At 39.1% G+C, this 25,399-nt stretch overlaps 1 protein-coding gene across 2 annotated transcripts in view; it reads right to left on the bottom strand.

Moving 5' to 3' along the window:
- STXBP6 (syntaxin binding protein 6) overlaps positions 1-25,399 on the bottom strand; it is a 91,122-nt gene extending 65,723 nt beyond the window's left edge. Inside the window, exons 1-2 of one of the 2 annotated variants that reach the window (XM_039705526.1) lie at positions 25,261-25,399; positions 18,688-18,764 (exon numbers count right to left, since the gene is read on the bottom strand). The gene's annotated coding sequence lies outside the window, so the exon portion shown is untranslated. The remainder of the gene's footprint in view (positions 1-18,687; positions 18,765-25,260) is intronic. The other variant, XM_039705525.1, reaches the window with a different exon arrangement.

The following is a 25,399-nucleotide window of genomic DNA, read 5'->3' as shown; positions in this document are numbered from 1 at the left end:
CAACAACAGGAAGAAATATATTCCATCTTTAACTAAGACATCGGAATAGAAGGTAAGGGAAAACAACTGATTGCCACACAGCCCTGGCTGTGGTATGCAGCCCTGAAAACAAATTCATGTAGATACACGTGTTTATCTCAAATCACTCTTTTTCTACCATAAACAGCCTTATGAAAATCCTCCTCCTGTGCAAAACCTAACCACCACTACACAAGGCTCTCAATTCATTTGTATGAGCAACTCATACAATTGCTCAAGGACAGAAATTTCCAGTTACAGATAGGAATACTGTTTCACAGAGAAATAAATCTAGTCCCATCCTCAGCCAAAAGAAGCTTTTCAGTAACGGCTTATGCCAGATAAACTGTGTACTGTTACAAAATTAAGGGGTCAACATCCTTCATCTTGCAGTATTTTCCTGATCCATTAGAACATTCAACCCATACTAAAATTTGCAGCTGCACATTAGTGTCAAAACAGTGAGACTGTGGGAGGAATATGCACTACTCTTGGCAGTAATCTACAGTTCACTGGGTTAATTCATTCTTCAAACCTTACCCTCATCTCTGCACATTCCTTTACAACCAAGCCCTGAAATTACATTCTTAAAATGTATTATTTTTGAATCCTGAACCCATTTCAGAGATAATGATATGTCCTGTTACAATGAACTTACAGACTCCTCTGCACAGTTTTTGTCTTCTTCTTTCTTTACTTAACAGGACCCACAACCTCTATTAATCCTAACACCATACTTTATTAAAAGCTATTAAACTACTTTGCCTTTGTAATCCAACAATCAATGTAAGTAGTTAAAAGCAAATCCATAATTCAATAATTAATTGCATACATACAGCACCCAGAAAATTTTATAAGTATATCTTATGTTAAATCAAGTGGTGTTTTTGCTATAGGTTTTTCCTTTCATATATTTTCAAAACTCATAAAATTCATAAAAGGTATCAGCAGCATTATCTCCAGACTTGTAACTCCTCAAAATCACCCATCTAGAAATCAGCTACATTAAAAGAGAATGGTTAACTAATAACATAAATGATTCAATCAAGCTTCATTTTACCCTTTACTTTTCATTTCACACAGTCAGTAGGTAAATAAACATGACTTTATAACCTGATACTTGGCCATTCATTAGACTTAATCACTCTAACAATTTACTTCAAACATACTCATTTCATAATGGCTAACACAACAAGCAAAGAAGCTTAAGAACTTACACAGGTGGCTTTAAATTCACAATACACATTTACAACTTCCAACACCTAAAATATGCTTGCATGTTTAAGGTATATAGGAACTTATTAAGACAAACAATATACCTTGAGAAACTGACATTATAGGCTTATTTCTGTGGATTGTTGATCTACATTGAAAACAGCACTTTGCCAACATTAAGTACATAATAAACAAAAAGCTCACTACATCTGCCTTAAAGCACTAGCTATCCAGATAAGCATCATGAGCACAGGTACAAGGAAAGTAAGATGTAGGTGAAACAAATATATGTTTGTAAAAACAGTATGGATACAGCCAAGAAACTTCAGAGCAATCAGCTTCCAGTGAGGAAGGGATGGGACACAGAGGATATTTGCTGAAATACCAGTAAAACTCAAGTATAACTCCAAGCACAACAGGCCCTTGATTTAGAAGCATTTGGCAAGTGACACAGTAACAAACTACTTTACCACAAGACATTAACAAAGATGTCTCCGCATGCCAGACAGAAGGGTAAAACTTCTTTCACCCACACAACTCTAGCAGAGAGCAGGGAGAACCCAAACTCTACCAGAAAAAAACAAACTAATAACATAAATAAGTTATTTATAATAACTTATGAAATAACAGAAATAACATAGCTTAAGAAGGGGAGGGACAAAGCCCCACTTCTCAAAATGCTACGATGACATCAGAAGAGAAGCATATTGAAGTGGGAGTACGTATCTTGTCATTTTTCCAGCCTCCACAAGTCTCCTCTCATGCACTGAGGAAGACGTTTCTTTTACTGCATAAACTCCTGTGCTAGTGGAAGCCAAGCCTCTCTACTCAGAAGTACTGAAGGTGGTCCTCACGTGCCATACTATGGAGTGTGAGTGTGTGTGGTGAAATCCAGGACTGGGCTTTACCATGCTGGACTACAGCTATGCCAGGGGCTGGCGAGATAAGGGAATGACAGAAAGACATGGGAAGAAGTTCACTCTTGTGTCCTAATAGCCTTGCCAAGGATAAAAGTAATGGTTCATGCTCCAAAAGTCTTAGGATAAGTCTTCCTCCTCAACTTCTATGCATCTAAGACATATTAACGTATATAAAATAAACTTTGAAAATTAAAACCCCCATAGAAAATCCTACTCTAAAGAGGAAATAAAACTATGCAAGGGCCTATTACTAATAAATGGAGCACAGGAGCCCACTGCTTAATGAAATTGTCAGATAGAGAATCTCAGTGAGAATACATGCAAGAGACATGGAGACAGCACCACTGACCACCACGACAATAAAATATCTCAAATGCTGGATCCAGCAGCTAAGGTAGAAATATTAGATTCTTTTCAAGGCCTGAGACTGGATCAGTTTTTATACAAATCAAATTTACAGAATTGTATTAAGTGTCATGAAGGAAAGATCGAGTGCAAAGTGATTGTGCTAACATGACTGCATGCATCTGCCAACAAAATTACTGACTGTTCTTGCCTTTAGAACTACAGCATCAAATCTAGAGAATACAGATACAATAGCCTTGCTAGACAGTATTAAAAAACCTGCTGCAACTCCTATAAAATTTAGAGGGGATTAACTGAGTCAATTCAATTTGACTGAGCAGCAGTCAAAGCACTGAGTCACTTCAATTTCTTCTTGTAAGTAAATCATAACTCAGCTAGATAAATAAATTAACATTTCATAAATAAAAATTCAAAAAAGGCAAGTGCAGAAAAACACAGCTTCATTTTCAATGACTATTTTCCACCTCATAGTGCTATAATACTGCTTTTCAAGTAATTTACAGTTAAAATCTTATTTTCTTTGAAACATTTCTGGACTACTTTTAGTCAGTCAACTCAATGTTTTTCCCCTCAATAATGGTATTTACCCATCTATAAGTTTAGGCCAAAACAGAATTGGCAACAACATACTGCTCCTTACCACTCCTGACATTCTTCACTCTCCCTCATCACATTCAGATTGGTAACTTTTACTAGTATAGAAAGTCTTGTCCAAGTCCCGTTAATGCTTTTATTGGAGAATAAAAGGAAACTGCTCTCCTGGAAGACAGTTCCCAATATCATAAAGGCATAAAAGTAGGTGACCATGTGCAAGTGTAAAAGGAGGGTAAGTTTTAAGAACTTCACAATATATTTTTTTCTTCCTGGAAAGCATAGTGAAAATCCTTAAGTCTTCTGGTGATCTCATTGCGCTGAGACCAGCACAGTTCCCAAATCCATGACTCATTCCAATCCCAGCAAAAAAACTGCTGGAGAGACAGATGTTTTGTTTATGAATTAATTCCTTCAGTACATCCTGCTCATAATAAAAAATAGTCAGGCTTTACTTTGTATGCAAAAGATGAAGTATCACAGTCATATTACTCTTTTCTAAAGGGCTCCTCTCCAGCTGCCCCCAGGGGGCCATGAGCCCCACCAAGCCAGTCCCACCTGTGGGCCCACATCCCAGCCTGGCCTCAGGCCATCCCTACAGCCCTGTGAGACCACAGTTCCTCTCAGCAGAACTTCTTCTGATGCAGTCCCCCCACACCTGCTGGTGGGCTGATACCCCAGCCCGAGCTTGACCTCATCCCCAGGGAGGTGTCCCATGCCCCAGGCTGAGGCCACCCAACAGCCCGGACGCCAGCGAGCCCTCACCACTCCTGGTGCCACAACCATAGGGAACCTCCAGCTCACAGGGCACCTGGGCAGGTTTAACCAACTGAGAAACAAAAGATCAACTTAAAACCACCAGCAGCTGTTTGCACAAGGAACACCAGCAACAGCTTGAGTAAACACACTGAGCAGCAAACAGGATCCAAAGCCTGTGCTTACTCAAGACTTTTGCAATTATTCCAAGTTCATAAGAACAGGGGAAGGGAAAACAAAGGAATCAAGCAAACAAAACTTCTTTTTACTCGCTTTTATAAGGTTTTAAGTAATGGATGGCAGATCATGAGAGAGACTACTGCAGAAGGTACCAGCAAAGGACAGGCAAAGCAGTGAGAGAGAGTAGGGAGGTACACGAAAGGAAAGGCAGAACACCTAATCATTGCCTGCACACAGTAAGGCAGCAGCAGTAGCCAGCTGGAGCTATTTCTTCTTCAAATAAAAAGTAATTATGCAAGAGACTGCGCAGCTTAGCAGTGGGAAAGAAGACAAGATGCATCTGAAAAGCTATATACCACTGAATCAAAAACTTTCTGCTTATATGTGGTTAGCAAGGGCAGCAAGGACTTCAAAACTGCAGATGGAGAACTTCATAGGGAGAGCTGCAAAACTTCTGCAGAATGACAGCAGCAGCCTGATTTGACGATGACCTAAAAAGGCTGTAGCATCTCCCTTAGTCACCACAGCTCCTGTAGGCAAGCCTCAATGCACAGGGCCAAAGTAACTAATGACGTTCTTCGAAACACAGCATCACAGGGACATACACAATCCTGCTGACAAACTCTGAGCCGAGACTTTGCAGAAAAGAAAAATGATACAAGCAATTCTAGTCTAATAAGAGCACATTAAAAATTGCTTCAGTGACACTGGCAAGAAACCCAAATTTGATAGGAGGCAAAGGACTTGCCAAGCCTTGCCAGTTCTTCCACTCTTAAGTCAAGATAAAAAGATAACCACTTCAACAACAGTATGATAATTAGAGACAAACACATCCTTTATGTGTCAATAACAATTCCTGGTTATTCAAATACAACAGTTCATGCATAATAGTGCTCAGCCTACAACTCATCAACATTTATCAACATCCCGGGAGCATAATCCTATTCTAGTAAGATGATAAATAGAGCAGGCCAAAAAGAAGTATTATGCACAAAATAGTCTCGCTCATAGTTAAGAATGGTTCCTGTTCCATATGGGCCACCAGTAGGTGATCATCTGAATTTAAGAAAGTCTGTAAACTTGAAATTAAAACAGAAAATAAATCCCTGAACCTATAACCACATCTGAACAGACAGAAAAAAAGTTCAAGTAGTTAGCATTGCTATTGTGTATGCTTAACAGTGGAATTAACACTTAAAATCAGATTTTTGAGCAATTTGTGCAGTGGCTCAAAAAAAGTAAAAGCAGTTTCACAGATACTAGAACATGTAACTATCAGTAAAACACTAGGCTACAAGCCTCAATAGTTTAATTGTATCTTTCAAAATGCTGGGTATATAAAAAATAAGACTGCAACTTCTCCCTGAACAGTTATGAGAAATTTTGAGGTAATATTTCAAAATAAACCTTGCTGAATTTCAACGGCTTATCTTCCACACGATTTTCCACAGGTTTGCTCCCTGTTTGGTCAGTTAATATATAAAATGACAAGCACAACTGCCCATTGTAAACAAGCACTTTTATACCCACTGATAAAACAGATTCTTTACAGCATTCTCTGTAGCATAAGGAGGTGACATTTTGAAATTCAAAGCAGAAAATATCAATAAAATCTAAATAAATGGGTACCAATGACAGGCACGATTTCAGTTAAGACTTACTCACAGTAGAACACCAAAAACAATGGATCAACTTATTTCTGGTGACAGGAGAATGAGGAAGTTTTTGTTCAGAATGTAGTTTAACTCCACTGAAACTCAGAAAATAGATTTTGAAAGCATTTTAAAAGTTCCCCCCACTGGGGGTAACTCAAACATACATTATTTACAACTGACATTTCTCTAAGCAGTTAACACCATCTCAAGGTAACCTCCTGTGTGAAACAGTAAAGAGGATAAGATTTTCAGAAAGCTGAGAAAGCAGGCCTTAGAAACAGAACGAACAGAGAACTAGCTGCAGCTACTATTAGGTATATAGTAGTATAAAGGTATTTTTTTTTTTGCCCCAGGACATGAAATCAGAGCATGTCATTGCTATCTGTCTAATCCAAAGGAAACCCACTTTAAGCATACAAGATATAAATAAATAAATAAATGGACCAAGCAATTGCTTGGCTTGTTTTAATATCCTTTAGTCTAACTTACTACTAATGTCATTTATACAATTTATACCTCAGCTGCACCTGCATAGTACTTCAAACTCATAAACACTGCCAGAGTGTATAAATGCATTAAAAAGTAGTAAAGAAACTAGTAATCTGACATTTCAAAATCAGAAACAATTGTCCCTGTCTTGGTGGAGAAAAATAGTTTGAACAGCATTAGAAGAAATACAGATCTAAATCTTCGAAATTCAAATTTAAAACTGAACAAAGTAAGAGCTTTCTATTTTAGCACATGATAATCCTGTCATTTGGCATTTGACAGGTCAAAAATGCTAAATATCTGTCCATGAAAAGGATGAGCATGCACTTGGACATTTTGGTTGCAGAATATACAGCTCATATTCAACAGAGGGACATGTCCTGTTTGCGCCATGCTTAATTACAGTGCTCTGCCAAGCATTCCTCTCTTACTTGAGCATTCCTTGTTACACACCAGGTTCTTGCCTGTGCTTGTGACACATAAGCATGCGGTAACTGCAGGGCTTATGCACAAGACAAAGGTATGCAATAGACTCATAAGTCACATGTATCCATGCTGGGATAGCTCAGCACTTTTGCAGAAAACCACAGACAGTGCAATGAGCAAAGGATAAATGGTGATCCTGACAGCGTTTTAAGATGGACTCTTTGTCAGCTGCTGAAGAAATCCCACAGACCCATTAAAAGCATTGCAAGGGGTTTGATATTATCTCCAAAGAATTTTCCAAATTCATATCTATTTAAAAGTGGATTTGAAAACTGTCACTTATACTCAAGTTGTCATTTTCACTCAAATAAAAATCCACAATGACAGCCATCAAGCATTCCCAAAGGAGAAGAAAACTAGAAACACCGAGCATATTCATAAAAAGAGGTTAGGTGAAGAAACTAAAGCAGTCAAGTCTTTAGTGACAGTTGAAATCAAATGCAAAACCTAAGATTCCAACTCCTATTGAGTTTTCCCTTACAGTTATTAATTTTTTCAAATACAAATTACAAGTCTTCAGGCAGAAAGCTTAATTGCTTGCTTTGTATCAAGCAAGTTCCAGACAGAAACAGACAGTTTTTCTTCTTTTCCAAAATTAGGCTTTGACTGAACAGAATTTCTGGGATGATGAAACATGCTTACCAAGCACTGCCAAAAGAGAAATTCCATGTAACTTCCTTTTGGTTTTCTTTGAATTACTGAATACGTGAATCAGTTGCCTTGAAGAACAGCAAAGGATATTAACTACAAGGCGTCCTTAAATAGTATGAAAAAGCAAGGTGCCAATTACCACCTCCAAGCACAATCATACAAAACAAAGAGGATATCAACAAGCAAGAGCACAGCTCTTCCTTCAAGCCAAAGCAGCAAAAGATATTATCAACTTCACTGGCAAATGGCTACATTTTAGGTGGTCCAATAATAGAAAATGCTCCAAAATATGAAATAAAAAAAAACAAAAAACAATTCAATGGTCACCCCTAAAGTAATGAGTGGTAACTCTGTGCCAAGTACATAAACGGATGAAAATTGAAAGTATACTGAAATAAAACACTAGGTTTGAAAACTCACATTCATAAATTGTGTCCTGCTGTCCCACATAAGATTCCCTCTTCCCATTTTAGTTCAAAGACAGCCCTCCACATACTATAACAGAAGGGTTAACCTGGGTTTATCTCCATTATATCCACTATATTAAACCAACAAGAAAAAAAAAAGGAAAAAAGAAAGAAGCAAACCCATATGCAAAGGTCTGATTTCCAAACCATTCTCACTTGAGTACAGGGACAGCATCCATAGGGGAAGGTTGCCCTTCCCTTCCTGCTTCATTTCAAAATGACCTTTCTTTGATTACCTTCATAAATTTGTTTTGCCAAATTGGAAATATCTACAAACATTGCTGTGCCCATTGGTGGAAAATGATAGGCAAAAGGACCTTCTTCGGTCACTCTGAATCTTGAACATGGAAAATAATGCAGAAAAGAGTATCCAGAATAACATCCATTTCTATTTCCATAAAATGATGCACAGTACCTGCACTACCAGTGAAGTCCAGAATTTAGAACAGCTCATAGAAATATTATGCATTAGGCGGCCACCACTGGCATTATGCAAGCTTCAGTGTGACATCAATGTTTTTCTTTGAAAACTCAAACCACTAAACAGGATTGGTGCCCACTGACTTGTAGATTAAGAGAAACTGCTTGCAATGATGTATTTGGTCGACTTAAGAGATTGCATTTTTAGAAAACCATTTTCCGGCAGTCTCACTGTTGCACACATTAACAGAAGATCTCAGAAATCATATTCTAAAAGAGGAATTGCCACCTCCACCTTAGAAAGGGAAAAAAAAATCATCCCAACTAACTTTATCAATATAGTCATAATTCTAGTGTCTGGCAGGAACAGTCTGTCTCTTACTGCAATGTTTCCTCTCATTATGCAGTTTAAGAAAAAAAGATTTGTCTCTATGCTAAATCAGCCCCAATATCCTTTAAAATTATTATGATAATCCAGGTACATGATTATTTTTTCACCACAGTACTACATTCTGTTCAACACCTCTACTTCAACTCCATCAAGCTGTAGGCCCTGTCCTGTGCTTACTGTTTTGACATAGTTTTGAGGAATGCCTTGAGCAATTCAAATCTGCAAATTTCATACCACAACCTGAATACACAGAAGTGATAAGGAACTCAGCTGGTTACAGGAGACTAAATAATTTCCCAATGTATGGATCTCCAGTATGTATTTTTTGGGGGGAGAAGGAGTGGGCAGTACCATGCATGTGATACAGAAGAAAAGGAATTAGGAGCAAAGTGTTGGATCTGAATGCCATACCCGTGGAATATCACCAGTTCTGATCCACACTAGTCTGCTTTTATTAGCTTTTTGAGTGTGCTTTCAAAAAAAGACATAAAAAGAAATTACCTGCTACCACTTTTTACATAAAATTAGTTTCAGTAAGTGCTTACACTACTTTGTGTCTGATCTTTGAGCCTGTGTCCTCTAGTTCACATATATTGGTAGACTACATTTTGGAGTATTTCAGTCTTGTTTGAAGAACAGTGTTTTGATGAGAGAGAGATCTAGGACAGTTTTACAGCTTTAATAAAATGCCCTCATTGTTATTATTCAACAACACGCTTTCAATGACAATAGGAATCATGTCCTTTTTCTTACCTTTATTCAAGGAGAAGCCAGAAACCTACAACACTGCAATTACATGATAGAAATTAGTGGTACAATCGCAATATAATTTCAAAATGTGAATAGAGGGGTGTAGGTGAAAGGAAGAACAACATTCACAACTTGCTTCAAATTTCATGAACAAATGTGATTCAAAATATTTCAGGGCTTTTAAATCTACACTGAACAGTCTACTTGAAATTAACATGTTATTCTGGCTATTTCTGCTGTAATTGACAATGAAAGAAGATGAATTTCATCTTCTCTTCAAGCCCATGCAACCTTTATTCATTTGCAATTTGTCAACACCCTGAAGATATTAACCAAAGTCTTCAGCCCTCTTCCCAGGCTACACTATTGCTGGGACAGAAAACTACAGAACATTTTCATACAGCGCTTTCAAATCCAGTCAGTGTGGCCTCTGAAGCTCTCACAAGGTTACCTCATTCTCTCCTCCCTTGTGCTGCAAAGAATGCTAACTATGCTTCACAGAGAAAAAGAACTAGGTCCTTCAAACATCACCAGGTTTTCTCTGCCTTCTGTTAGGAGAACTCACCCTTCCAGGATGTTATCTCCCAGTAGTCAGGAGGGTAGTACAGCTGTATTCACACTGAGGAGATGTGTTCTCAATGTACCAGCACATTTGGTGACTTTTAAGTTTACTCTAAGACCTGTCAGGTTTCCTAAAATAACATACATATGTTGGCTCAGCATTCAAATGTGCGCAGTATTCCTTCTGGCTTTTGCAGATCTATTAACTGCTTCGAGGTATCTGACTCCCAGTAAGCTCAAGGTGCAAACACCAGAGGAAAGGCATAAATGGAAACTCAAATTGCTACTCACCTATCACCAAAAGTTCCTGCTCTTCTACAATCAAAGCAGATAGCTTTGTTAAATAAACTGTGTAAATCAGATTCAAGATCAAATGCAAATGTTTACTGTCTTTTGTCTTTCCTGCTATACAACAGAACTATTTACCACTCTGATGCCTTTTCACAACTGTAATAAAAATGATTCAGATCTAGTACTTCCTTGTACACAGCTCTGGCTTCACCAGAAACACAATTCCCTCCTCTATTCATTCCTGAAAGGAATCAAAAATAGCTTTACTCAGGGGGTGTATTCCCTGTTATAATACAATGGCAAGGCTAGAGAACTGTGAGAAGGTACACTGAAGTCAGAAGGAAAATATTTTTAAGCAAATTTGCAGCAACTAGGATCTTGCTCTGGAATTGTTAAAATCTTATACAGATTATTGTTATTAATACATTTCTGTGAGTGCAGTGATCAGTACTCTTTACTGAAGTGTGCACGGTATTCTACATCTTGTTAAATATCAAGGTTTTGTACATTTTTGCTGGTAGCTTAACACTTTTCTTTGAAATCTTCTTTCAATATTAAGCTTTCACACTAATCATGCTGAAACCTGAGTAGGCAACCTGATGCAACTAGTCTTTTTAACCACCCCTACCTGTGTGAAATTTGGTGAAGGAATGGAACAGAAGATAAAAGAAAGGCAGCCCAAGTATGTAACACCTGAACAATGAGAAAGAAACTTAAGAAAGAAGAAAATAAGAAAAGAAAGGGAATCCCTACTAATTTTTATATGAAGACAAATGTGCAACAGTGACAGGACAGACTTAAAAGAGAGGAGAAATGTCTTCCTCCAAGAGGAAGAAAATCAGTAAGTGTCATCCATTCAACAGAGACCCAGAATCCTGTGAGGCACACAAGTATCTTTAAAGTTAATGATGGTCTGTGTTCATTATGTTCAATAATGGGAGAAATCCCTGAGAGAGATCTTCAGGACAGGTAGGTAAAGCCTCACAGATAATTACTTATATTTAAGAGCTCTTTCAGTAGCTTCCCCATTATGCAAGGATTCAGCCATGCATTTTATCATGGATGTTATCACTGATAAAATACATTAAACACAGTATAAACAAAAGACAAAAGCAAAATAAAACCAAACAAACCAAAAATTTCCCATACCCCAGAGAGATAACGCAGACCTATTTGACTCTGCACACAATCACTTTGTAAATAAGATTTTCATCCTTACTTAGTAAGTATCAGCTATCATGTTACCATCACAACAGTTTCTCAGGGTTGCCTATGTAAGTTTCAGTCTTCAAGCAAAATGACCCACTCAGAAACTCAAAGGTCTGAATCCAAGCCTTGGTAGATATAAGAAATACTAAAAAGTTGTTTGAGTTTTTTAATAGTGAGTTTACATGCAATGCAGATGTACAGTATACATTTCAGGGGTGTTGCTGAGTCAGAATGTGAACTAACAGCCTTTATTCAGCCTGACAAGTACAGCGAGGCCACCAGTGAAACACCAGTGAAACACAGATAGCAAGGGAAGTTAAAAAAACAGACCCCAGAAGCAAGATCCTTATTAGGGTCTTAGGGCACCCTAAATGGAATTTACATGTGTCTTCTTCTGGTAATTCATCACTAAGGTAGCTGAACTTACTCTTCAAGTTCATATATTTTCAAGAGTCCAATAGAACTAATCACTTTTTAAAAAGTGGGATATTACCAGGATTGCAGTAATTAAAAATTTTCACTATTCCTGTCCATATGTTAGAAAGTTTTCAAAAATTAAAAGAAGAGTCAGCTACATTTTTCAAGTTAATATCCCAAAATACTTTGGGCAGGGAGAAAGGAGGAAAGGGGAAGCTTAGGGTTTTGGTTTTTTCTTCAAAAAAGGATTTGCATTACTCCATTTGCTGAAAAAAGAAAGAAGCATTTCATTTGCAAAGTACACATGTGTTATGGACTACAAGATCTATTAGTATTTTAGAACCTTCTGTCTCTCCAAGAAAATTTTACACAGAAAGGTTTGCAAGGACAGGCAACTCTGTGAAAACCAAGATCTATAATAAAGGAGCCATGAATGTAGGCACATAGCACATGGTACAAATATTGCTCTTACAACTTCTTAAAAGGCTTTCAACTAGCTTTTACAAGGATACTAATTTCCCAAAAGCTACATCATTGTAAGAGCTGCTTCTAAATCCTCATGAGAAAGATTCTGAAATTAAGAAAGAGAGTGTAAATGCATTCTGTGCTTTTATCTACTATGCCTACTGATGTTTCAGTCTTTCTTCAAAGAGCAATCTTTTGTACGGCCATCTGCACAGCAAGTAAAGAAAGCAAGAGATGTTTTCCCAAATAAAGATATCACAAAACTGCGGGTATAGCCCTAATAGCCAGATGCATACTTGGAATTCTTTGCGACTCATTAATTTTAGTTGCTCACTCAGCTTGACAATTCTAGCATCATTTATACTTGAGAGACTATTTTATTATTGTAGGAAAGAATAATTTCATAGGACCCCCAAGAGAACTGAGAGATTTCCATCTAGAATCAAGCAAAGATATACTGCTAATAAATCTTGCGATTTTTTTTTTGCCTCAGATGTCCATTCAGGCCAAAGACCAAAACAAAAAAACCAAAATATTGTGGTTATGCAGAGATGTAAATTCACCTCTTAGAAAGCAAAGATCTCAGGTACACATAAATATGTAATTAATTTACAAATTATGTATACTAAAAATAACTTTTAACCAATAATTTTTAAAGAAATACAATACAAAATTCAAAGTACTACATAGATATTGCCAGTACTTAAAGTGCTAAGACATTTTAGAACAATGAAAAATGCCAACCAGAAGCAGCCCTTCAGTGTCCTGTACCTTTGTAATACAGATAATCCTACACTGAAATCAATTGCTCAATTCAATGAAAGATTAAAAGATAACAGATGCATTTATCTTGCCTTTGAATATACATTACTCACATTTTAAGCTTAATTAAACACAGAATACTCTGCACATAACAAAGTATATTAGACTTGCCAGCACCATACTGAGGCAAACAACCACCCACAATTTCAAATTTGTCTTTTTCTTTTCAGTGACCCTTCAGCACTTGCAAAGCATTGGCTTCTTTTGTTCCACAACAGAGTTAAGAAGCAACCATTTAATTAGCATAATTCCAGGTCCTTCCTTATTCTATCTACATTTCTTCAGGATTTTTATTTTAAGATGTTCAGAAACCAGTTATCCAACTCTGCTAATTTAAAAGCATTTATTCATAACAGCTATTATTTACTCAATGTGTGGAATATTTCACATCCTGTCACAGAGTGTAATAACACATCTGGAAAGATCCACAACATACCACAGTGGCATCTGCAGAACACTCACTTACCTTTCATCCCTTATCATCAATAACTTTGTTGCTTCATTTAAAGTATGCAACTCAGAAGAAACACTGTGAAAGGGAAGTAGAATTGAAAGTAGAAGGAAATGGAAACTACAAAGCAAGTCACACAACTGCAGAGCTATTGAATGGTTTGGGTTGGAAGGGACCTTAAAGATTATCCAGCACACGTGGCTGGCTCATGTCCAGCCTCTCAGCCAGCAGCACCCCCAAGTCCTTCTGAGCAGGGCTGCTCTGGCTCTGTCCATCCCCAGCCTGTGCTGATACCAGGGGTTGTCCCAGCCAGGTGCAGCACTTTGCACTTGGTCTTGTTAAAACTCCTGAGATTCCCATGGGTACAGTTCTTGAGCTTGTCCAGGTCCCTCTGGATGGCATCCTATCCTTTGGGTTTGTCAACCACACCGCTCAGCTGGGTGTCACTTGAAAACTTGCTGAGGGTGCACTCAATCCCTATGTCTATAACACAGTTTACAGATCCCTAAGGGACACCACTTGTCACTGATGCCCCTTGGTCCCTGAGCTGTTGACTACTACCCTCTGGATGTGACTATCCAACCAATTTCTTATCCATTTAACAGTCCACCCAGCAAATCCTTCTCCCTCCCATTTAAAGAGAAGGATGTTGGGGAGAACCATGTCTAAAGTCCAGATAAATGACATCTGTAGCTTCTGTTGTCCACTGATGGAGTAACTCCAACATAGAGGACCACTTATCAGCAGGACCTGCCCTGGGTGAAGTCGTGCTGGCTGTCTCAAGTCACCTTCCTGTCCTCAATGGGCCCTACCATGGCTTCTAGGAGGACCTGTTTGTTCCATGACCTTCTCAGGCACAGAGGTGAGGTTGGCAAGTTGGTTGCTTCCAGGATCCTCCTTTCTATCCTTTTTACAGGTGGGCACAATCCTTCCCCTTTTCCAGTCATCTGAGTCGCATCTTACTCTTCCCAGTGGTTACCTTGTTTCCAACATAAACTAGAAAAGCATAATTATTTAAAGGAGAAAATAAGAACACGAAGAAAGGTGAGAACTCACCTAAAAATAGAGGAAATCAATCTCTAGTCAACATTCTTTGACCAAAGATGCCAAAGTTAATGTTTAAACTGACACATGACAGGGAAATACACACCTATTAAAGCCCTTAAGAAGTCCCTGGGGACTGCTAAATGAGGTTTGAAAGATAACAGCTTCACTATTAAAATAATGTACAAGGGTTGCTAAGATAAGAAAACAGTGAGAAATGAGGAAGAAACAGACAAAATTATAAAGGCAGATAACAGAGAGACATTAGAAGGAGATTAGACACAGCTGAGACCACGTTACAGGAATAATCCTTGTCCATGGAAGACAGCTGAACCAGTGCTACTGGTTCATTAATCAGATAAATACCTCCCATAGCTCCCACACCTCAGAAGACAACTCATTGCACCTCTCTGTGTTTCAGTAGCACTGAACACTCATTTCCTCCCATCTCAGACATGTTTCTAGGGGAATTGCTGCATTTCCTGGGAGTCCTCTAATATCTCTTTTCTATTTTCAGGAAATTTTATTCAGCATAACATACTACAATACATTATATCACAGAGTGGATTCCACTGGATTCCACTTTTCTGATCCCTACTCAGCATAGCTCACTGAGTGAAATGAAAAGCATTTTCCTCTTACTGCATGCAAAATTATGTATTCATCCCTCTATCAAAAAAGCAAGACTCCCTTTTAGTCACAACAGATTATCAATTGTCAACCTCACCTCATGCCACCCTTCTGAAAAGGGAGGGAGGAAAAATGATTAAATGAAAAGGCAAAAATAAGTATGAGCACTCATGTCAAAGCTGGGAACATCCTGAAGTTCAGATAAGCCTTTGCTGGCTCCCTTTTAGTCACAACAGATATCAATTGTCAACCTCACTCATGCCACCCTTTTGAAAAGGGAGGGAGGAAAAATGATTAAATGAAAAGGCAAAAATAAGTATGAGCACTCATGTCAAAGCTGGGAACATCCTGAAGTTCAGATAAGCCTTTGCTGTAAGAACATGAAATAAATCCACATAGTGGGGGGAACATAGAGAAAAACAACCTGGGATTTACTGCTTTGTCACCATCAGGAAGTGAGAAAATGCTCATAGCCACCAAACCAGCTCCCTGTGAAACACCCAGACACTACACCTTCACAAGGGTGGCTTTTATCGCTCCACCTGTGAAAATTCATTTCCTTCTGTGCAGAGACATGCACAGACTATGTGTGGGGTACATGCACAAACTATATCAGACACAGAGGAAGACACAACAGATGCACAATGAAAGAGACAGAAAACCAGTCCATATACATCACTGCCTGTTTTACTCAGAAACCTAAGTAACGGGTTTGTTATAAGCTGGAAAGGGAAGATATTTCTGTTATACATTGAGCAAGATTCTCCATGGGAAGAATTAGCAAATTTTTAAGAGGCCTTCAAATGCATATTGAGTTGATTAAAAGTTTCTTACTGAATTGCTTAAAAGATAAAGTCTGATAGGCTGATAATCTATAAAAACAGAACTAGAAAGATGTATTATTATCACAGTTTTATTACAGATATCACCTTGATCAACTCATTTTAGATAATTTCCTTCTGCAGAAACTGAAGGGGTCACCACACCCAGCTCATGAATGTATGGGAGAGTCTGGCATCTGCTAAGCACTTATGGGACCACCAGGTCAGCATTACAAGGCTGCACAAATGCATTCTTCAGCTTAATCATTGCTCAGAGAGAGCTGTAAGGAAGCTCCCCCTTAGTACCTGGGTTACTGTCAAAGACAATCCATTCCTGCACTTTCCACTGTAACCAAATGGAACCCCCCTTAGCACCCAGTGGTACCTGGGTTACTGTCAAAGACAATCCATTCCTGCACTTTCCACTGTAACCAAATGGAATAGAAAAAAAACAAAAACAAAACTGTGAATTTAGCTTTTGAATTAATAACAAGCCCATTTTCACGCACAAAACCAATCAGTATTGTCAAGTTAAGATTTGAGGACATCAGCTATTACTGTTTGAAACAAGTAACTAACCACAAGCTATGTCAGCATCTTGACTATATCCCGCTTCATAAGTTTCCATAGGGGACAAACATGAACACAAAACAAATCAGTATTTTCAAGTTAAGACTTGAAGACATCAGCTATTACTGTTTGAAACAATGACTAATCACAAGCTATGTCAGCATCTTGACTATATCCCGCTTCATAAGTTTCCATAGGGGACAAACATGAAATAAACAAGAGTCTAATACTACTGGAGAATTCTCAGTTTTCTTTGCCCAAACATCCAGAAAACCAAATCAGCTCTCTAATAAATTAGTGGAGAAGAACAGAAAGCAGAGTTGCAAACATGGTCTTATCATCCCCTTAAGGGGAATGCAGAAACCCTGTTATTGCACTCCAAGGACAACAGGATCAAGCCTTGCCTCAGCCCAGACCTGCCCACTTTGACAAATAAACAATCATTTCTACAAGAATAAATGAGAAGATTTATACAGAAGTAACTGGACCCACAGGCATCTGGAACCATCATAAACCCTTATACTCCCACTCCAAAACACTGCGGTATCTTTCACAATAACCACCACTGAAAGAAAAAGAAGGGCAGTTTAATGCACTGTTGTTTTACATGACGACTAAATCCAGTATATTTCTTAGCTTACAGAGCTTATCTTGGAAGTTTTATTTTTAGGAGGTTAAAATGCATAATGTTTACCCCCCCAAAAAATTAAAAGTTACTAAGTCTAATATTTTTTAATTGCATACTTCTTGTCCCCTAAAATGAAACCTTGTCTAGCAACCAAACAGAACCTGAAACTAGTCTTTTATGTAATTCTTACAAGGCTCTGAAGGTGCCCTATACATGGCTCCCATCTACTAAATTCCTTTATCGAACTATAGGCACACTGGCTTCTTAATCCTTTAAAGGCTGTCACGTAAGCTTTTGGTTACATAAGGGCTCTGAGTTAAAATATCATATTGGACACAAGGAATTTACTTGTAAGACACTAAATGCCATATTTCAGATGCCATCAAATCATTAAAGTAAGTTAGAGGTCCTAAGTCCTAGCTTCCTCCTGAAAAATTTCACAGATAACCAATTAGCTTACCTTCCCAAAGCTTTCTCAAGAGACACCCCCATGCATCTGATTTCCTGGGCTGGGGACAAGAACCATCCACAATTCAGTATGACCTTGGCAAACTGGGGCAAGCAGGGACACTGATGTGTCAAGATGTGCAAATGAGGTGTAACCCAACAGACACAGCTACCTTCAGCTAACACAGTAGTCACAAAATTGTATTGCCTTACACCCAGTGCACATAAAAGCTATTTCTGATCATGCTTTTTAATACTGCTTACTGAAGTAATGTCATTACTATTTTGTGAAACACTACAGTGCTGTGATTCATGCCCCCAAGGCTTTCAACTCCTTCCACTGACTTGACAGGAAATGTGGACACCTCAGGTCAGAAGATAATCAGGTGCCTAAGCAGACAGCATAACTCACAAGTCAATGCAGAACTGACATAAAAGACTCGTTTACAGCCCAGACTCAACCACAAACACAATCTGTGTCTAAGTAATAAACAACTCTGCAAGGTACAACTGATCACCTATGGCAAATCCTTAATCTTGCATTTTGATATTTAAGCAATAGATTATATACTGTAACTGTGTCTCTACATCTAAGAAACACATTACCTATATCTATAGTTACATACTAAAGGAACATCTGAAGCCTTACTAAATACATAGGAAACAGAAACATTAAAGCAACTCTATGGGACAAAGCTTGCCTGCCTGCTCTGTTCAAGTTCCAGTCAAGTCAGCTACAGCCTTTAGCTTCCACAGGAGTTAAATTAAATCAGAATCTTCAAAACAAACACTTGAATCGTGAATTTCTGTATGTATATTTCAGCCCTGGTAAACGGAAAGTGATACAAATACCCTAACTTACAGCAAACGCAGTCTGATGTTATAGTCAAACTAGTCAATTGCCCAGAAAAAGAAACATGAAAACATGTAAAGATTCAGTCTTGCTTACATTTTTCAAATACAGATCATACATTACCAGTGATGTGGGAAGCATCCAGCACCTCATATGGTTTTGAATCATTCTTTGCTCCTCTGACAGTCACTTCTGAACAGCTGCAAATGCACACAGGCTACAGTAAAACCGATGTTTTAAATAAACAAATGAAAAGTTAATTTTCTTCAGTTGTGAGTTTTACTAAAATCAGTCAAGAATAATGCTTTTTCAAAGAACATACTGAAACTGAAATTCTGTACTGATCAGACAAAAAATAATAGCTTGGGCACAATGTAAGATGATTCTTAAAAGGTCCCCATTTAAGGTTCAAAAAAATGTAAGTTAGGAAAATTTCAGTTCCAGTAACCAAGAACTCCATTCCATCTGTGAATGTGCCTCTGACTTTACTCAGCTGTCTGCTTACAAAACAAAGTCTTCTTTGTTTGATATCCCCTCACACTAGTGAGCCTCTATATTTACAAGCTGCAACATCCTTTCTGTATCTCCCAAAACAAATCATAGAACATCCTGAGTTGGAATGGATCCTCAAAGATCATGAAGTCAAACTCCTGGCCTTGCACAGACAATCCCAATAATCACACCATGGGCCTGAGAGCACTGTCCAAAACCAGCTAAGCTTAGCACAGCTCTTCTCCTAAAGAGAATGGTATAATAAAACTGTAAAAAGGAACTTCCAGAGGTCCCATCCAAGCTCAGCTGTTCTACAATTCTGTGATCTTCTGGAGGTTTTTGTATTTCAAAGTCAGACTGCTTCTTTAAGGCAACCCCTTCAGCATAGATCTAGATTTTAAAATTACAAAACTAAGTTGTAAATTTGGAGTTTAAACACCCACCATTAAATCTTTCCTTAAGACACTAAGGGCAGCTGAGTACAAGGTTTTTGTTGGCCCTTTCTTGTGGAAAGACACCAGACACTTTTTTGTCTCTGTGAATCTTGTAACTTTCAGGCAACGAAAAACATGGCAAAGGCCCAGGTGCAGAGCCTGCCATCCACCTGCAGTGGATGCCTACCAGCAAGGAACTGATGGCCACCAGGAAGCCAGAAAGAAGCCCCTTTGCAGTTTTACACATGAGCAGAGCACATCTCTGAGCATGGCATCCTACAGACTTACAAGTGTTTGCTGTTAGAGGGTAGAGAGGATTGTTAACCTACACAATTGTCACTTCAAAAAACTATTTGCCATGTTTATATTAAAATCACAGAGGTGCTAACAGACTAGTCACTAACCTCTGGGCATATTAGAGCACTTGGACACTGTATTACACTGTCAGGAACCTGCCATACAAGCTCAAAGAAATAAATGAACTAACAGGAACTCACTCTAACTGCATAATTCCAGTCTGTCAATAACTGATCATAGTCTTTCCTTCTTTCTTTCCATATCCATATCCAATGTTGAACTAAGCATTGTGTCCCTTTAAATGAATACAGAAAGTTTATATGCTCAGATAATGGCCCATTAAAGGCAAACAATTCAAGAGGAAGCTCTTGAACATCCTAGAATTTCTATTAATTACCAAGAGGGAGTTTTCAAAGTGTATACTGCATATGGCAAGTTGTTTGCTCTTCCCCTCCTCCTAAACACACTAGTAAGTGGAAAGGTAGGAAAAATATTAGATTACATCTCAATTTTGCACTTTAACAACCCTGGAAAAAAACTGTAAGTAAAGTTAAGGAATTACTTTTGGCTCTCCAGACAAGTATTTGCAAGATACAAAGAGTGTTGTCTAAAACAGCCCGCAAACATAACACAGAATGGCTTGTGAAAAGGAGACCCACAAACAAAATGTGTCAATAATAAACTTGTTGGCCAGCACAGTTAGCAAGAAGAAATTATAAGTATTTCTTTTTTGCAGATGAATTGCAGGCAAGCACCAAGTTTCACAAAAGTTACATTTCCAGTTCTATCTTATGGTGACGCATCAAGAAAAAGGAATTGTTTCCACAGCAGCAGAATCTTAATAATTTAACCATGGCTTAGTTTAACTCAAGTAGGAGTATGTTAATTTCTTACATTGAAATCTACTCCAAAACAAGTTTATTATTTATTACTGTTATACATTTAAGTGTACTGTTTTACGCATTGACAAGAAAAACCCAACCGACCCAGAAACTTGTTTTCCAAAGTCTCTCCATCCTAAGTGTCTCATACACATACATGTAATGTGGAGGTTTGCCCTATTATTAATGGACCTGCAGTTACACAGTGTGTTTCACACTACTTAGAAACTTCACATATATAGAAAATATATGCAATCTCTAGAAAGAGATAATGAAGTGGAAGTGTCTGAAGTTTAAAACCACACAAGACAGCAAAGGCAGATGAAAAAAACAAGAACAAGCAAACAAACAATCAAAACAAAAAAAAAAAATCAAAAAACAAAAAACCAAAAAAACCCCAAAAAACAAAAAACAAGTGTCCTGGAGCTGGCACCATTCTCATGCCTACAGCAAGACTAGAACCAATTTTAAAGAGCAAAAAACCCCCAAGTTCAGCTTTTAGTGCTGGACTTTAATCCGCAGTTCATGACCATAACTTCAGTAACTTGAATTTATAGCCAGTGGTAAGAATTCTGCACCACTGAACAACCTTGAGCTCCCCCAATGCTCCTGTTTTACTAAGGAAATCAAAATGCTATAGAACAGAAGCGTCTGGATTTTTCCTTGGGGCTGTTGACAGTAGATTACCACTGTTATCTACATATAAAATTCTGAAACTGACAACACAGACACATAGAAACCTGGGTCTTCCAAGCATCAGAAATCCAATACAAGTGCTGTCTTGTAAAGAACACAGCAACATTACAGTCCAAACTGCTCCCAGACCTGCAGCACTTCAGCACAGCAGAAATCCTTTCCCAAAACTATGTGCAAAGAAAAATTATGAAAGGGAAAGTAGGAATATGTAATTTATGAAGCTAACTCACAGTCATGCAATCCCCATTTACACAGGAATCTCTTATACTTATGACAAAGAAGCCCCACAGCACTGTCTGTGTCAAAAACCTCAGGTGAAGAGGATGTCTGCTTAAGCTTAAGATGGAAAAAAAGGCAGCTTAATGTTCACCTATGAGCTCTAGAGCACCACAATGAACAACACATGCCAGAAGTCAAGTGGGCCTCCAACAAATGTATACTGGAAAAGAAGATGGACTACTGGGAAAAGGTTTTTTCAGGATGGAAGAGGATACTGGCAATTCTGAAAGAGTTTTAATACAATGATTTTGTTAAATGGTCGGATATCTTTTTGGCCCTCAGTTACTCAGTGAATATATTTCATGAGTTTATTTCTGCTATATATAGCTTCAGAAGTGCATTTGCTTTTGAAAAATCATCACTCCCTTCCATGATAGCAGATTACCCAGAGGAGGGGAAAAAAAGTAGTAAGAGGCAATAGCCTTCCTCCCACTTCCCTAAAACCAGTTTCTTCGTGCACACCACAGCCTAAATGTTCTATGACATCATTTAGGCAGGAAAACCAGTAGTCCTTCTCTTGTTAATACAGCTTGTCTTGAATTATTATTACTATTTTCCTCTCCTTTTCTCCAAGCTTAAGAAATTTGTTGGGGATAAAATTAAAGATCTGTATAACCAAAGAATGCTACACAAGAAGAAACTGTAAACAATCACACAAGTTTATTAGCACTGATAAAATACTAGATATATCCTAGTTTGCATTTCCTGACCCAGAACAAGAAACACAAACCAAAAGCCTAAATTTAAACATGCTTCTATACAGTTAAACCAGCACTAACTGCTGCAGTCATATGCAAAAGTGTATTAATGAATTCACTGGCATGTCTGGATACAATATAAATTAATGTCAAGGCTTTTTAATTCATCCATTTTTCAAATCCCCAACATCACCAGATCACCAACCCAGGACTAGGAAAATTAAGTGTTACCTTGAAGGACTTGGTTTTTCTCTGCACACATGTTAGCTATGGCATTCCAGCTTGGTTAAAAACAGGAGACAAGTTTGTCTTACCACCATATTATCCCAACACCTGTGATTAAAACACTTTTGTACAACCTCGGCAATGATAGCTTACCAGCTAGACACTGGAAATGGACATTAAGTTACAAGGGAAGAAGAAAGAAAGAACAAATGCACTATTACTTAGACAGCACACTTCTCCCCAAAGAAAACTAACAGCTACTATTTTGCAGAGCAGGCATTTAATATAATTTTATTCATAATAGAACAGAAGACATCCCATATAGCCTTATAAGCTGCATTTTTTTAAAAAGGTATTTTTAAGTTTTCTAAAATGTATGCTTTAATCTAATAACAACACTACAAATACAGGAAGTACCTATTGATGAATTCATCTTACTTAAGAAGTGAACTTCTAGTAAAAGTAGCCTTAAACAGTACAAAGACAAAATAGTCAACCAGGAGGAAAAAAACCCCATTCATACTGAGGACTTTATAAATGGCTTATATTCTCTTTGGTGTCTAAACATCCCACATCCACAGAGGACTGAGGTGATCTAAACACAAATCTAAAAGAAAAAAAACCAAACCATAAAGTACGTCTCTTTGACCATTCTATAGCTCATAACACCATGCTATCATCACACTTCCCTGACTTTACATGTTCCTATCCATACCATGTCTAGGAGACACACAGAAACTTGAGAATAAATGAAATACAGATAAGAAATCAACATGTGCAAGTTAAGAGAAATCTCAGTCAACACAGCAAACACTCTTACTCAGGGGTAGGATACCCCTTACTTTCCACTGCATAATTCTTCACAGCCTTTTTTTTTTCCACCTGGAAATTCCTTCACCTGAGGAAGCTATCACAAAATGGTGACTGGGCTAACTTCCAAAATGGTGCTTTCACTCTACACTCAAAATGTTACAGTACTTTTTATTTTCACTGTTTTACCTTAGTGAATTTTTAAAGGTGCCATGCAACTTTTAAGGCATACTCCTGAAGAAAATCAAGAGTAATAGATGGGAAATTAGGGTGGCATGACTACAATGTAACTGCATTTCCTCCAGCAGAAAAGCCTTAAACATTTCACTGAAAGTGACTTTTTCAAATAGACTAACATCAGCCCCACAGGGAACATTCTTCTTGGGGCAAGAAGCTATAAATTCCTATTCACAGAGTATGGGAAAAAATGCCCAACTCCCCTTTATGATTACTTGCACTCAAACTACCAAAAGTGTTCTGTGTTCATTATGTTTTGAGTTCTTAGGGCCTCATTAAAATAACTTACTAGAATTACAGAAAAAATCAGGAGTAAAGTGTGTTTGGAAACTACAGATGTGAAAAAGAAAGCCCTGAGCTGCTAACGCAATGCATCACCAGCAAGATCCAACTTCCCTGCCCTCCTCCCTTAAAAGAGATGACATGTTACAGACCTCCCCTAGAGTTAGTCACTGCAGCACTGATTAGATGGCATAATCAAAAGAAAATCAAGATACCTTATTGTCATCTTCTAGTATTTTAGGCTGGAAAAGGTCCTGTCTGCCTCAGTAACGTTAAGCAGAGCTGCCAGATGATCCCAATCACAAGAGCAACAACTCCTAAAACTCTTAAAGAGAGGTGTCATGGGTCTGTGGAGCCCGTTCAAGCAATGAAAAGCAGTTAACACTAGCTCTGACTCACAAAAGGAAAACAGCCAAGTTGAAGACATCCTATAAGACAGTTTATATTTAGACAAAGATAGAGGGATTTGAAAAGTGATGCAATTCCTTAAACATAAGCTCCTCTGTTTGACAGGGGGCAAAATATGATGAAAAAAGAATAACACATTTCTCTAAATAATGGTAAATATTTCCTTGAACTCCAGATTCCATCAGCTGTGGATTATCCATCACAAGTGGATAATAACTACAGCTATTGTAGATTTTACTTTTCCATTAGCAAAGCTGCCTTGAACAGAAAGCGGGGAAGGTGCTGGTGGTCCTTTCACTGGACTGTCAAGGTTACTCTTGAAACATCGCGTTGGGAGAGGACCAGTACATCAGCTTAGCGCTTAATGGCCGGTTCTGTGCAGCTCTTCATCACCCGCAGAACCTCCCGAGGACGGTCGACAGGGACTGACCACCGCCGGGCTGCACCAGCGGCTCCAGGCAGCGCAGACTTCGGGGCCGGTGTCAGAGCAGAGCCTCCTGTGCCGGGGCTGCAGGGCCGGGCCCCCGCTCCCACAGCCTCCGACGGCGAGGGCTGAAGGGCTGCGCTGCCGGACGCACCGCCCGCCTCGCCCCAGCCGCGCCGCAGACGGCGCTCGGCGGAGCTCCGCGGCTCCGGCAGCGACCGCCCCGGCCCGCGGGAGCGGCCGCCTCCCCCCGGGGTGCTCACCCCGCTGCCTCGGCCCGGCACCCTCGGCGCGCCCAGGAGGTCCCGGGGCCGTGCCGGGGCGGAGGACGCCACCGCGGAGTTGATCACTAACTCGCTGGCCCGAGTTAGTGATTTCTCTCCCTCCGAGAGCTCCGCCCGCGGGCGCCGCGCAGCCAGCAGCCCCAACGGGGCGAGCGCGGCGCGCTACCGAGGGAGCCGATGGGGACATCGCCCCCGCCCACCCCACGCCACCGCGACCCGCAGCGCGGCGTCTGCAGCCCCCACACCCACCTTTCCGCAGGCTCGGCTTGACTCCGCGCTCTCTGTCCCCTCCCCGCCGCAGCGCCGCGTGCGGTGCGCGGAGACCCGCGCGGAGCGGAGCTCGGTGCGCTCCGCCGCCCTGCCCTGCCGTGCCGTGCCCCGCGGCGGC

Source organism: Passer montanus, unplaced genomic scaffold (genome assembly GCF_014805655.1).
Source record: "Passer montanus isolate IOZ18808 unplaced genomic scaffold, ASM1480565v1 scaffold18, whole genome shotgun sequence".
Lineage (NCBI taxonomy): Eukaryota > Metazoa > Chordata > Aves > Passeriformes > Passeridae > Passer > Passer montanus.
Note: the sequence above shows the minus strand (reverse complement) of the source record. Positions and strands in the feature narration are given on the sequence as shown.